The sequence below is a fragment of the Hetaerina americana genome, unplaced genomic scaffold (assembly GCF_022747635.1).
Source record: "Hetaerina americana unplaced genomic scaffold, ioHetAmer1.1.p SCAF_217, whole genome shotgun sequence".
NCBI lineage: Eukaryota > Metazoa > Arthropoda > Insecta > Odonata > Calopterygidae > Hetaerina > Hetaerina americana.
The window spans coordinates 252,317-268,609 of NW_027286783.1; positions in this window are offsets into that span (position 1 = coordinate 252,317).

The following is a 16,293-nucleotide window of genomic DNA, read 5'->3' on the forward strand; positions in this document are numbered from 1 at the left end:
TATATATATATATATATATATATATATATATATATATATAATAATAATAATATTTTTATTCATCCAAGTGACACAGTGCATAGTAGCTCTAGCAAGTGTATAGGACATGTCATGGTTTACAGAAAATAGAAAGTATTACAAGAAACAAGTGTTACAAGGATAAAAGGAAGGAATGAACATTTATGAATTAGGTCTCAGGTATTCTTTGATGCTGTAAAAACACTTATCAGAGAGGTATTCTCGGACCATTTTCTTGAATACTGGTTCACGCTCTTCTTTTTTAATACATATAGGTAGGTTATTATATAATTTTATACACATTGACTTAGGACCATTTGCAGCCATGGTTAAGTTTGTTGATTTTACATGCAGGTTGTTGCATTGTCTTGTATTGTACAGGTGAATGCTATTGTTCGTTTCAAAATCTGCACTATAATTTTTAACAAGCATTATAGATTAATAGATATATACACAGGGAGCAGTTAACAATTTTAACTTTCTAAAGAGAGGTCGACAGTGTGCATAATAATTTTCATTGCACATAATTCTCACCATCTTTTTCTGTATCTTTAGAACACTGAGAAGGTGAGAGGGCAGTCCCCACAATACAATTCCATAAGAAATTCTTGAATGAAATGATCCATAGTACAACATAATCAACACATTTTGACTTACAGTGTGTCTTATTATGGAGAGTAAGTAGTACACAGAATTTAACTTTTTAATTAAGTTCAAAACGTGGAAATTCCATTTGAGGTTACAGTCTACATGAAGTCCTAGGAACTTAAAATTACTTACAAAATTTAAATTACTACCATATGTTGAAAAAGAGTTCTCAATTGTGCTGTGCAGAGATGAGAAGACCACTGCATGAGTTTTTTCAACATTGAGAACCAGATTATTACATTTGCACCATGTAGACATAGTTTTCGTCAGAAGATCACCAGCCACAGCCAGATCCCATAAATTTTTACTGGGTGTCATTGCACTCACATCGTCAGCATAAATAACACATTTTTTAGAACCATTTAACTGCAGCTGCCCAGGAAGATCATTAATAAAAATTAGAAAAAGTATAGGTCCAAGCACTGACCCCTGTGGTACCCCTCTGTTGACCTCCAGGGGGGTGGAGAGGTAAATTTCTCCATCATTTTTGTAGGCCACCCTTTGTTGCCGATTTGCAAGATAGGACTTTAGCCAGCTCAGTGCTACTCCCCTGATGCCCAATAGCTCACATTTTGATATCAACTTACTGTGGTCTACAGTATCAAATGCTTTGCTCAGATCATAGAAAATTCCCAAAACCTTACATTTAGAGTCAATCTCTTGAATTATATAATTGATAGCTTCAAAAAGAGCAAGATTAGTTGACTTTCCCTTGCGGAAGCCAAACTGGTTGTCTGATAGCACATTTTGGCTTTCAAGATAATCAATCAGTCTTTTGCAGAAAACACACTCGAGAATTTTACCAAATTGTGAAATGATAGATATTGGTCTATAGTTTTTTAAATCGTTTCGGTCCCCTTTGTTCTTATAAATTGGTAAAACCTTAGCAATTTTAAGGGAATTCGGGTAAATGCCCTCAGCCAAGGACTGGTTCACCAGCATTAGCAGTGGTGCTAGAATGAGATCTCCACAGTCTTTTAATAACTTTCCAGTCACACCATCAATGTCAGCAGAGTGTTTTTTCCCTATCTTATTGAGATAATAGCATAATTCACTCACATCACAGGGTTTAAGATACATTGATGTATAAGTTGCATTATTGATTGACATGGGCCCTGAAGGCACAGGATGTGGGGAATTAGGTAGAGACAAAAAAGCTTTATTAAAAGCATTGGATATTTTACCTGGTTCCGTGATTAAGTTGCCAATGTTATCATTTACCTGGAGAGGCAAAACCATGGAATTTAAGTTGCTGTTGCTTTTTATGATTTCCCATGCTACTTTTGAGAAATTAGAGGCATTCCTAATCCGCCTATCATTATACTCCTTTTTTGCCTGCTTTATTAAATACCTGAACTCTCTTTTTTGCTGGGAGTAAAGCTGGTATTTTGTGCTGTCACTAGAAGATTCAATCTGTAAGTACATAGTTTTCAATTTTTTTGACATACTGCGGATTTCGGGCGTAAGCCAGCTTTTCTTATTACCTCTCCTAATTTTAACTGGCTCGTAAGGAAAAGCAAGGTTTAGGTAATGTATGAAGTAACTGTAGAAGACTTCGAAATTTTCATTAACATTGGCCAACTGAAATGACCCCACCCAGTTGTGCTGGTTAAGCAACACCCGAAAATAGTTAACATTCGACTCACTGAAGTACCTCTGGTATTTAAAGGCCCTGGATGATGATGATGAAGCATTTTTACACAAATAAAAAGTAGACAAAATCACGGAGTGATCTGACACTGCAGGATCAAATACTTTGGTTTCAGTACTGCTTTCAGGATAATCTGTGAAGACATTGTCTAACAGAGTTTTACTCTTTGCTGTTATCCTGGTAGGGGAACTTACTAGTGGTTTCATGTTATATGTGTCAAAAACTTGCAATAGTTGTCTTTGATCTTTACCATCAACCATCAGGTTGCAATTGAGGTCCCCAGTAAGTATAATTGAGGGTCTGGACGAATGATTAGTTATATTATACAATAAATTCTCGAGTTTTTCGAGAAATGACACATAGCAAGCCAGGGGAGACCTATAAATAACCAGGACAACCAAAGCATGGTCAGCCATTGTAAGCCTTACAGCCGAGCATTCAAACGTTAATTCATCATTGAGTTTACTTATGTTACGTGAAATAGAATTAAAAACTAGGCTATCTTTGACAAAAATAACAACACCACCATGTTGATGATTTTGACGGCAGAAAGCCCAGCAGAAAGTGTGTATGTATATATATGTATATATATACATATATATACATACACACACACACACACACACACATATATATATATATATATATATGTATATATACATATATATACATACACACACACACACACACACACACATATATATATATATATATACATATATATATATATATATATATACATATATATATATAGATATATATATATATATATATATATATATATATATATATATATGTGTGTGTGTGTGTGTGTATATATATATATATATATACATATTACGTAATCTACCGGTTAAGGTAGGTTTTTGGAAGGCTTCCACCTACCTAACTCCTTGGTTATATACTTACCTTGATTCTGCCCTCACCCAGACCCCCATAATGGGAAAAAATGACTCTGACGACCCTGACAACCCTGATTCCCCGTCTTCAATTTCCTCGTTCTCCTGCAACAATTCCCCTTCCTCTGCCAACTCCAAATCATCATCCTCCGATGACGACTGTAACCCTGGTCCTCATCCTTCTCAACCTACGGACATGACTCCGAAGATAGTCACCCGACTTGCTAAGCGTCTCCAACAGGAAGACCCCAAACCCAAAAGAGCTCTCCCATCTAAGAAAACTAAACCTCGAGCTGCCGCTCCTGTACCCAGCAAGGAAATCGCCCTTCAAGCTCCCGCGTCCCCAGACGACGTAGCAGAGTGTGGAAGACCAGCTGCAACCAATGAAGCTGCCGATGAAGCACCGGCCCAAGACACCTCTAATTCCCAGGCCATTAACACTCCCGCATCGCCTACCTCCGGAACATTGTCACCCTCCAGCAATATCCCGCTGGACACTGAGCCTGCGACCCAGATAACTGCTGCTGAAGATGGCTGGAAAACAGTTTCTAAGAAAAATAAATTCTCCTGTTCCCCTGTTCCCACTATCCCCTCTGACGCAACCCTTCCACTGGAATCTCGTCCTACCAAAAACCTACCGCCTATTCGCCTGTCCGCAACCCAATCCTATCAGAAGTGCATTATCCAGCTTACCCGTCTAACCAATTACCAACCTCGCCTATCCTACAATAACTCCTATATAAATATCCACCCGAAATCTCCATCCGACCACCGTAAGATTAGATCCTTCCTAGATTCAAATCACCTCTCCTATTTCACCAATCCCATCCCCTCCGAAAGACGTCGAGCCTTCATAATAAAAGGCATACCTCCCATCACCTCGACCGAACAGGTATCCAAAGACCTGGACGAAGCTGGCTTTACCTTAAGAGGCATAGTAAAAATGCAGTCTGACCTCCACCAAGCCTCCTCCTTTACCCACCTAAAAGTCACATTAGAGGACCCTTCGCGAGAGAGCGATCTGCTTAACCTCAAGTCATACTGCGGTATTGACATTAAAATTGAAGAGTTCATTCCCTCCGTCGATCCCGCACAGTGCGTCCAATGCCAGCGCTTTGGCCACACTAAGAACTACTGTCGTCTCCCACTCAGATGCCGAAAATGCGGCAACAATCACTATAAATCTAATTGCCCGCTCCCCGCCGACAGTCCCAGCTACTGCTGTAACTGCGGTGGTCAGCATGCAGCAACTTATCGCGGCTGCCCAGTATTTCTCGAAGCCAAGGCTCGGAAATTAGGTCAACCTCTACCTACTCCTGACCCTGGCACTATCCCTCTTCCCCCACCCGCTGAAAACTTCTGGGACAAAAGAATTGCAGCCAGTAATAGGAAGGTTCAAACTAACCCCTACATTGATGAATTCCCCCCTATTCCCCCACCTCCATCATCTACACCCCCTGTAACTCCATTCATTTGCCCTCCTCCTCCGGAACTATCCTACCTACCCCCGCCACCGCCACTTCTATACTATGGCGAGGATATCCTAGGACTTAAAGTCATACCCCCCCCTCCTTCATTTCAAGACACAAAAACAATTCCTTCATCCCTCACACTGCTTCCTGATCCTCAACTTCCCCAATTGATTGACCACACACCACACCCTCTCTCCCTTCAACCTGTTACTACTCACATACCTGCCTCCCACCTCACCTCTGATCCCTCCTCTCCTCTTTTTAACTGGCCGGCATTAATTCAAAGAACTACCGCATTTCTTGCAAAATTACTCAGTTCCCCGGCCCACGAACGGGCGGTTTTATTCCTTAACTTCTTCTCCTCCTTAGCTTCTTCTCTTCTGAACTATGGCAGCACAACGATCTAAAATTTCACACTTATCCGTCCTCTCCTGGAACTGCCACGGCATTCGTGCCAAGCTCACGGAACTCCACCTGCTCATTGCCAAGCACTCGCCTGACATAATCACTCTGTCCGAAACCTTTCTTACACACAAGCACACCCTATACATCCCAGGTTACACTTCATACAGATTAGATCGCCCTGTCGCTGACGGCGCTCATCCGCAAGGAGGAGTAGCCATCAGCATCAAATCCACGCTTCAGCACACACACCTTCCTAACACAACCTCAAACCTCGAGCACATTGGCATCTCACTCCATACACTTCTTGGTCCTGTCAACATCTTCAGCGTATACATACCCCCAAACAGAGCTCCATTTCTTCACTCAAGCATCTAACTCACCCCACTGCACCCACCATAATCATTGGCGATCTTAACAGTAAGCACTGCAACTGGGGCTGTCGCAGCACCAATTGCAAAGGCAGAGAACTATTTAAGTTCTGTCAGGACCTGGACATCTCTCTTCACACTCCAAACGAGTACACTCACATCTCCCAACATCTTGGCACTGACACCTCTGACATACTAGACATTGCTTTATCCATCAACTACCCATTCCATATTCCAGCTAAAGTCCTGCACCATTACTCTTCCGATCATCTTCCCGTAATCTACTCCATCGAAACTGCTACCGTAGATACTCTTCCCATAACCTCACGCACACATAACTGGGGCAAATTTCAGCGCAATATAGCCGCCTTCCCTGACACATATCTTACAGCCCTTGATCAACCGTCCATAGATCACAGCATAGAAGTACTATCTGACCACATTCACTCTGCACTCAATAAGTCGCTCAACAACCCAATTCTCACACCTCTACTATCATCCGCTCTCCCCACTTACATAAAAACACTAATAACAGACAGAAACAGACTAAGAAAATTATTTCAGAGGACTAGATCACCACACATCAAAACGCAATACAACAGCCTACACGCAGCAGTCAAACGGGAAATACAAAAACATAAGAACACACAGTGGAACAATAAAATAATTACACTCATCCGAAACGACAACTCCCTCTGGAAAATGACACGCGCCCTTAAAAACACCACCAAGTCCACTCCACAACTCTTACACCAAGACAGGAAACTAACCACTGACACCGAGAGAGGCGAAGCTTTCCTCGAAAGGATGCTAGGTGCCTTTTCTTCTCCATCTCTCCACTCACCGACATCTGAAGCCGACATCTATGCGTCCGCTACACTATACTTACCTTCTCCAGAACCACAGACATGTTCCCTAAAAGAAGTGCAATCCATTATTGCTGCTCTGCCTAACAAGTGCTCCTCTGGTCCTGATAACATCCCCACTAAAGCCCTTAAATTTCTCCCCATTTCTTGTATCTCTCTCCTGACTGACATCTTCAATGCCTGTCTTGCCTCCTCCTACTTCCCTTCTTCTTGGAAGTGCAGCAATGTCATCATGATCCCTAAACCAGCTAAACCACTCTCAGACGTCCACAGTTACAGGCCCATTTCCCTTACCTGCGCCTTCAGCAAAGTCCTCGAAAAAATAATTCTCACTAGACTAAAATCCCTTCCGTTCCCCCTTTTCAGACAGGAACAATTCGGCTTTGCCTCACATACCTCCACAGTTCACCAAATTAATCGCCTCACAGAACTCATCCTATCAGGATTTAATAGGAAAATGATTACAACCGCGGTATTTCTTGATATTAGCCAAGCCTTCGATAAGGTTTGGCACAACGGCCTACTACTAAAATTACATAGCAAAAATATTCCCCCATTCCTCATTAAAATTATTCAGTCATTCCTCTGTAACCGTACCTTTTCTATCCTCCATCACTCCTACCACTCCCCATTTCAAAAACAGCTAACGGGTGTTCCCCAGGGAGCTGTGCTCAGTCCCCTCCTATTTAATATATTTATAGATGATCTTCCCTCCCACCCTCTCACTCATCTCTTCTTATATGCTGATGACACCACAATAGCGGCCCAAAGCTGGTGGCCAAGTAAAACGGACCATCTCTACCTCATAGGTGACTGGCTTGAGGAATGGAAGTTATCCGTCAACCCCGAAAAATGTACTAAACTCTGCTTCTCCCGGTCTCGTTCCAAAACCACCCACACCTATCTTTCCCTTGACCTTAAACTCATCCCTCAGAAATCCACCGTAAGCTTTCTCGGAGTCACCCTCGATGAAAGGCTAAGTTTTTCTCCCCACGTCACTACCAAACTTGCGAAACTCCGTAGATCCACCTTTTCCTTCCAACCTCTACTTTCCCGAACATGCAGAACTTCCTTAACCTCCAAACTATCAATTCTCCAGTCAATTCTTTTACCCCAGGTCCTTTATGCATCCCCCGTATGGGCAAATGCCCCAAAAACTGCAATCGCAGGCATCCAAGTGTGGCTAAATAAGCTGCTAAGACGCATAGCGGGCGCGCCGTGGTTTATTCCAAATACCGCAATAAGGAAGGAACTAAACATGTACACAGTCAATGACCTCATACTGAGAGCCACAAAAAGTTACAGCAGATCGCTCCGCATATCCAAGAACCCTCTCATTTCCTCCCTCTGGTCTGACTCTCTACCTCCAGGTAAAGCCAAATACCCCCAGCAAATCCTGAAATCCGCTCCTAACATTCCTTCTAAAAAGAAAATTCCCAAATTTCCTCAAACCACCTCCCTTCACCCCGCACTGAACCAACAATACATTACCTTTCCCAAAACCAGAAAACGAAAGTCACCAACTAACCAACCAAACCACCCAGGCCCAGGCGCTCCAGTTCTCCCTCACCTCACTCCACCTGACCCCACCTAATTCCTTAACCAAATGTTAAAGTTATAAAAAAATATATATATATATATATATATATATATATATATATATATATATATATATAACAATAGTAATTAAAAAAGAAACACATACAATATAAGAATAATAAATAAAAAAAAATACTACTAAATAAAAAAATAATTGAAAAAAAGAAGAAAAAAAAAATATATATAAATAATGTTAATATAATAAATATAAAAAAAAATAAATTAAAAAAAAATACATTAAAAAAAAACTAATTAAAAAAAAACAACCACAACCCACTTTATATCTAACACTCACATATCCCTAATATAACCCCTTTTCCTAGCACTATCCCTTATACTCCATACCTCCAGTGGAACCAGTTCCGAAGGAGAAGCTATAGGATCACTTCAATCGACTTGGACTTGGACATATGTGTGGGTATATATGTATATATATATATATATATATATATATATATATATATATATATATATATATATATATATATTTCTACATTTCTTCGAAATGGAACGCTCTTCGGCGACGTGCAAATATAAAAAAACACAGATATACGTATATTTTTAAAACATAGAAATTTGTAGAAAGGATACTAAGATATTATGTAGTTTTGACGTTTCGATGGCACGATATATATATAGAAATGCACTCCGTTCTGACACCTCTAAGAATTTATGGAAGATTCCCCGATATTGTAAACCGTAAGTGGTACCTGGCCGTTCGCTCTCCTGATCGGGATCAATTTCCCCCCACGCGCATTAGAATGGACCAGAATGATGGAGTAGTTCTATGGGAGACTACGCTTTTAAGTCGGGCGCTAAAGGCGATCGGAGTCCTAAATACCCGCTATTCCCGTTTCTAGTATTTTAAAACGGATTCCATTAAGCTAATATGTACATTTCACTCGTCATTTATAAATTGTAATATGAGTGAGCTCATTTATAACGATTTACAAGATTTAAAGTTAATTCATGACTAATATTTTTATGACGAGAGTAATATTAATGAGTACGGTTGTATAAATCAATTCACGTTATTACTTGGTGAAATTCTGAGAATATTCACGGTAGTTAGTAGTTTTTTATTTATTTGGAAATAGCACCACACAGTAGCAGTAACTTGCCAGTTTTAAGTGGAGCACGTGACAACACATAAATAAGGACGCATACATGCAAAAAAAGCAAATATCAACGATGAACAACATAGATAACAACGGTCTTCATATTCTCATCCAATTCTGGAGAGATGGGAATGAGGAAGGCCAGTAAATATGGAGGAGGGAAGCAAAAAGAGAGGATCAATGGAATCTCAGGGGGTGAGTTCAGTGGAGAGAGGGGGGGGGGAGAGGTGGAAGAAAAGAGAGCGTTTAATTAGGCAGCGATGATCTGGGAGTCTGGAGTAGTGCGGGTGGGTACTCCGAAGTTGATGGAGGGAGAGCAGTTCGTGGCAGTCGACGAGAGTATTGTAATAATGTTGTAATTGAACTTCAAATCAGATTTTACCATTCGTTTGGGAAGGTTAGAGGTGTAAAGTGAAGACAACATTGCGTGTATCTTTGGACGCATTGTGGAGATCTGGGAGCGGTTATTTTACTATTTTTGTGAAGGAATTGCTGCCGCTGTTGAGTGCAGCCAGGTTGGTAAGTGTTGACATCGACCAGACGGGTGAGCAATGAGTTCAGGAGCGGAAGGACAAACGTGGATAAATATGAGTACAGTCAATGCTCGTGGATCACTTATTTCCGTGAAGCGGTGGAGAAGGTCTGATGGAGAATGTATGAAATATAAATATTATTTTCCCGCGTGAGTTTTATACATATTATCGGCCACTGCTTCAACGTTCATGCGCATTGGTCAAGACATTTAAAAAAAATCGAAAATGGCAGGTAACTGATTGCTGATCAATTCAAGCCGGAATTGAATTTTTCTCCGAGTCTTTAAATAAATTTGGTGCAATGTATTCGAATATCCACGCGGACTCTATTTTTATGACTCAACCAGTTGTCGCAGGTATATATCCATGGAGTTCGCTACTGAAGACACGCCAAGAATATTAAGAAAGGCTGTTTATTTCCACTAAGGAGGGCGGATAAACGCATGAAAAAATAAAAAGCGATCGCGCCGCTTCGAAAGCCATCACTCTCCGAGGCGGGCACTAAAGAATCGGGTCTGTTAGCGAGAGCAGAGTTCTTCGAAAACTTGACGTCACGACTTTGGAACGCCAATCGGCGGTTGGCGCATGCGCAGTGGAGTTCTCCGGTGCTCTCGGACTAGTCCTCAAACCCTCCCTCCCCTCCACGGCCTCTCCCCTCCTCCACATCACCTTCGCGGACGCCTGTTGGTTGGTTGGTTGGCTGGGTTTGAGTTGCTTCCCGTGGGCTGTTAGGGACGGTGTGTTCGAGGAAGGATGAATACTCTCTACTCGAAAGAGGTCGCAGAGGGTTTTTAATGTACATATGTGTATGTTGTGTTCCATCGGATGGATAACACTCGAAGGATGTTTGCTGTGTATGTGTTGCGATCTCATTTGCGTGTGTGAGTTATATGCATCGAAAAGTTTCAGTGCCGTTTCGTCGAAGTGGAGTTTTTGAATGAGGGAGAAGGAAGTGATTGCGTGGATGTGCCATTTGCATTAAATTTATTTTCTGTGAGTGAAGAAGAGAGTGAGGTTACCTGCGAGCGCCCAGGCAGTGACCATCGGAAGAGATCCAAGCTCGGTGAGTGTTGAAATCGCAGCTAGCTCCTTGGCAGCGATGTTATTTGCTGTCTGTTGCTTTTAATCGAGAGTTGCAAACGTGAACTCTTGTTCGACATTTGTCCCCGACGCAGATCACGCAGGCACGTTGTTGTAACATTATCGACGCGGAAGGTTATCCCGTTTCACAGAATAGTGTGCACCGCGGTGTTCGTCGATGGGATATTTAGAAAGTTTCGTCGGCGCCCACCGTTGAAATCTCGGACTCTCGTCGACTCCGTTCCGTTCGGCGGTTAGGGAGTTAAAATGGCGACGGACAGGTACTATAGTCATGCAGATGGGAACAGGTGCGCTTATTAGTATAACCAGTTTGAAAGCTATTAGTAGTTGAGTCTTTGCCTCAATTCAAGATCATTTTGATATGCCAATTATCTGCTTCTTACGTTAGACGAAGCTGTGAACGGTTTTATAACCTAGCTGGGCATTATTTCTTCGTGCTCAATTTTGTTAATGTTGATTCCGAAGACTTCTCGCACTGAAATTGATGGATTATTTTAATCAGAGGCATAAGGTGCTTTACATTTCGAATATTTGTAGCATTGGCACTAGGCAAAGTGCTTTGGACATAATTGTATGAATGATTATGTATTATTGTCTATAACGACATCCGACCATTTACCATTTCTATGAGAAGTTTTCTCTTGAATTGGATTTACTTGTTTCGGGAAATAACTTGCCCGTGGGGTAGAATAAACGCGTTCGGAAACGTATTTAGGCTATGCTGCATGTGTCCTAAAACTATGCATACTACTTTTCTGCTCGGAAAAGTGATGTAATTTTGAGTGCAAGTATACTCACTATATTGGACTTGGCGATTGCATTTTCTTATAACCTCGTCACATGGTTTGTGCGTAAATAAATGCCAGCGGCCACATGTGCGTACGGTAGGCGCTCACTTTTGGCCGCACGTTGGCTGTTACGGAAGATACACCCGAGATGTCAGGTACATGTCCTTTTCAAAATATTTTTTGTAATTGTAATCTGAAATGCACTCTATCAAATGACGATGATTCCACAGGTTTTCCCTTGTTAGTTTTCCTACAAATCGCTTATTAAAATCCAGGATTTCATGCATGGTGCTTGGCAGCGGGTCATTTTACGTGGTTGGCAGGTCCATGGAGGCCCCTTCCCCGCTATGCTTGCCTTTCCGGTGCCCCCCTCTTCATTTCCACACACCCCTCACCCACACCGTCCGTCTTTTTGATCCCCGCCCTCTCCGACATGACCCTTCCACCCTTCATTCCATCACCTATTTCCCTTCGCAGCACGTGTCCTAGCCAATCGCTTTTTCTTTTTTCCGACTGTTTCCTGCAATCTCCCCCCGCTCCCCTCCTCAACACTTCCTCACTCGGTCTCTCCACTTCATTCCCTCCTTTCATCCCCTCCTTTCATTCCCACTTCACCACGAACGCCCACACCGCGGTCCCTTTTAATCACTCTCCATGCCTCACATCCATTCTCAACTACTCTCCCCCTCAGCCCAATATCCATCCTGCCTCATAACTCACTTTTCTTCTCCTGCTGAACGCTTCCTTATTTTAATCGCTATCCTTATTACTATTATTTCCATTTCACTCCTCCAGCTCTCTGTTTCCTCCTCATCCAGATATTTGCACCCCTCTCAATTTGTTCCAGCCTCTCTCCCTCCATTGCAATTAGTATTTCCTTCCTCATCCCCACCTACATCCATCACCTTGGTCTTGCTCCTCTTTTTATCACCAAACCATATCTGTCCTCCTCCTCCTCCTTGCCAAATAAAGTGTTGCATTTATCCCATTTGATTGTTCTTCCACATAAAGGTTGAAGAGGGGGTGGGGAGAGACAGCACCACTTCCCCCCCCATTATCTAGCCAACCCGTCCTCTTTTCATCAATTCTTATACACAAACACGTCCTGGTTCTAGTACAAATTTTCCATCAGTCTTCTTTCCCTCCAGTTCACACCTTTTTCTTATAGGATTTTTTAAGTTTTTCCAGTCAGGCGAAAGCCTTCATCAAATCCACAATACACACAGATACCCCACCTTCGATGGTACTCGCCACTCTCTTGTGCCCATTGCTCTGCTGAAACCACTCTCTTCCCCATCATGATTGTCTTCTACTCGGTACTCTTAACAAACATTTCGCTAATTACCTGCAGAAGAATTATAAATTGTGCAGGTGCCCTTCTCACGAAAAACTGATATTAAGTGCGCAATAATGGAAGGTTTGTAATTTTTGACAACATTTGAGTACCTGCATACATTTTCAGTAAGGCGACCGTACTTTGGCCTAGTACGGCCTGTTTTTCTCCTCGATGGCCTCTTCGATTTTTCATTTCGATGCCCATAATTTTGGCTTTAAGTGGAGGTGTGATATTTTCCGTCGATTTCAATGCGTGTCAAGGAATTGAATGAAGCAAGCGCGCCATATTCCACAGCAGGTATAGTATTAAGAATTATGTATAATATTTTCCCCCCTACACAATTGAGTCGGATATTATTATCCTGATCCCTTGTCGTTCGTGGGAAAAATGAAATCTTAAATCCATCTGTTTTACACTTGATCTCTCCAATTTTATTGGCATGATCTCTCCTACCGTGGTACGATGGGGCTAATGACATATTTTCCAAATCGTTGCTAAAGAGACATCCTTCAAGTTTTAGCGAGAGATTTAATCTGTAATTAATTTAATTCGTATTAATCCCGAAACATCACTTTTTGGTATTTACATCTATTAGCTATGATAGCAATGGACACAATTTCAAATAGCCAATGAAGGAAACCTCGGTGAAGGAAAACCCATCCGGGCGGGAATCGAACCCGCCACCTTTGGGTGGGCAGGCGAGGACGGTGCCGGTAGGGGACCTCTCACTTCGTAACCTTCGCTCCGTGAGTGATTACGAAACCAGCTCCAGTAATAATTTTGGTACCCTTCTGTTTATTATGCCAACATTTTACAAATCCAGCTCCACTACGCTGCCCAAGAGAGGTCATGGGCGAGGGTAAGGCCTATGTATTCAATTGACTCTCTTTAACCCTCTAGTTCTATATTTCTGATGCAGTAGGCGTTTGAAGGGGAATCACTCATATTCCAAACATTCATCACGGCGCACACATTTAATTTTCATTGCCCACCGTAATGTATACTTAGTTATAAGTTAATGTGCTCAAGGTACTACTTCATTCTTAGGACTACCGTTATCTATGGAAACCATTGCGTCGTCCGCAAATAAACTTACCTCACTATTGACCATGGAGTCAATGTTATTAACGTAAATAAGGTATAAAAGTGGTCCTTAAGCACTTACCCGAGGAACACCTGAAGTGACTTCTACTGCGTTAGATTCAACTCTGATGACTGAGACTGGTAGAAATGGTCCGTCGGATTCCTGTCTCGACTGTATTTGTATTTTTAGTACGCAGCTAGCCATCGCTAGTGTATGTGTCAGGGGGGTGAATACTGGCACGCCGACAACGATTAAATGTAAGAGGAGGCACATGTAAGTCCGTGGAAGTTCCTGACGGTCGGTCCTGGGTGGGATGCGTTGTGCTTGGCGAGGCTTCCCTTTGTTTTCCACCGAGGTAGTTGGAAAACGCTTTATGGGCTCCTGGGCGAGCACGTGATAGCTCGTGGCAACGTTGCCGCTACGAAGAACTTATCCGCCGCCTCGGAGTCCCTCAGTTCAACATTTTGTGCTGAACAACCTAGGCAGTAGGAGAGGCGTCCAGAAACATGTTCTCCGTGTGAAATTGCTGATGGAGGTGGCTGAGATATTTGCTTGTGAAGATAAACTCCTTAGATAATAGATAAACTAGGACTATATTAGTAATTCGATATTTGTGATACGTCACCGTAATAAATATATGGCTAATTATATGTGAAAATGAAACTTCGCTGTTTAAAATAGATCGGCTACACCAGGTATCCTGGTGTGCACCTGACTTCACGAAGCTTAAGTAATTGATCTTGTTTCGGTGTCAACTCTCAAAAAGTACCCGTGTTCGATGAAGAGCAATAATTTCTTCAGCTTATGTTAACCGCCTTCAATCTCTCCTCGCATCCGTGTAGTGGTTTTTCCCCGAGATTCGTGGAATACAAAAATGTGTCGCTGTATTATGACGTGGGCATGGCTGTTGATAATATTTCCACCATCGACTTTCAGAGGTGTAGCCGGCCTCCTTCCCCCGATGGCCGTCCGCCCACCGAGGGCAGCACCGTAGCCTCACGCCAGAGGTGACCCTCCCTCCACGCCGACCGCGCCTCTCAGTCAGTGCGTATCCAACGAGCTTGGTGACCTGGAGACTTGAAACGGCCATAGATTTTCAATGCGTACAAGTGGGAGACTCCGTTAAAAGTTACTGCTGCGGCATCTCCCGTAGTTTCTTGGAATTTGTCAAACGATGGGGATTTTTGTTGATCGATGCACGTGTTGTTGTTTATTTGCGAGAAAATTGGCCGTACCTGCTGTACTACTTCTTTCGACGCGAACGCGCTTACCTCCCGTCACCCAAACACACACTCACAGACCGTTTGTGTTTTTCCATAACTAGCCAACAGCGTTCGAATACATTACGTTCACTTACCTAATAATATTTCTTCGTACAAGTGTTTCTCATAATGAAAAGAAATTTATCTATTTAAAACCTAAATAACCCTTTTTATGAAGACATTAGGTTGTAGTAGTACTTTCTATGGGAGGCGACCGACAGCTGAGGTCATTTGCGCCATCAGGGATGGTTGGGAAAGGATGGAGGAGTGGAGGTGAAGTGGAAGTGATTGGAAAACGAAAAAGCCAAGAACTTAAAGGTAGGTAGGGAGAAACAAAGTTGAAAGTAAGGGGAAAGATAGGGGACACACTCGGTCACTTGGGTGTGTTTGGGAAAGTGACCCTCGTGTACCCCAATCACACCCAAACATAGCAAAAATAAATTAGGAAATAAACTTACAACCACTCGATCGGTAGGGTGTGTTAAGGAATGCAATGCAATCGCATTCACACACACACTCCGGGTTTTCAAGGATATCTCCTATGCCAGTGACCCGTCCATCGCAGACAGGAATGAAAATTAATTAAAAACGAAATTGAAAAATTAAAAAGAAAGGGTCTAAGCTCAAGTTCGCAGTCCCTCGGTCACTCGGGTGTGTTCGGAAACAGACCTTTGTGAATCACACGTACTCACTCTTACGGGGTTTACAAGGATTTCTCATATGCCATTGGCCCGTCAATCACAGAAAATGCGAAAAGAAAGGACTTAAGTTTGAGCTCAATCACAGAATCACTCGGGTGTATTAGAGACCGTAGTGAATCGCAATCAATCACTCGCTCAGGATTTACAAGGATTCCTCCTTTGCCCGTCAATCACACAGATGGATACAAAAATGTCAAACACGGACGGACACAAGTGACCGGTGAGTGTGTTATCCATTATCCTCTGCTTTGTCAGCTTGTTGTCACCTCCTTCCCCCTTCAAACAAACTCAGTGCCAATCAAGCTAATGGTCTTGGCTTTTTCGTTTTCCATTGTTCACGACCGTAGAGTACGTTCATTTTACGGATAAGGGATTTGTAAAATATTAGATGGGAAAATACCGCGGGAAATGAAGTCGAAAACAAAACAGGACAGTGCAACAATT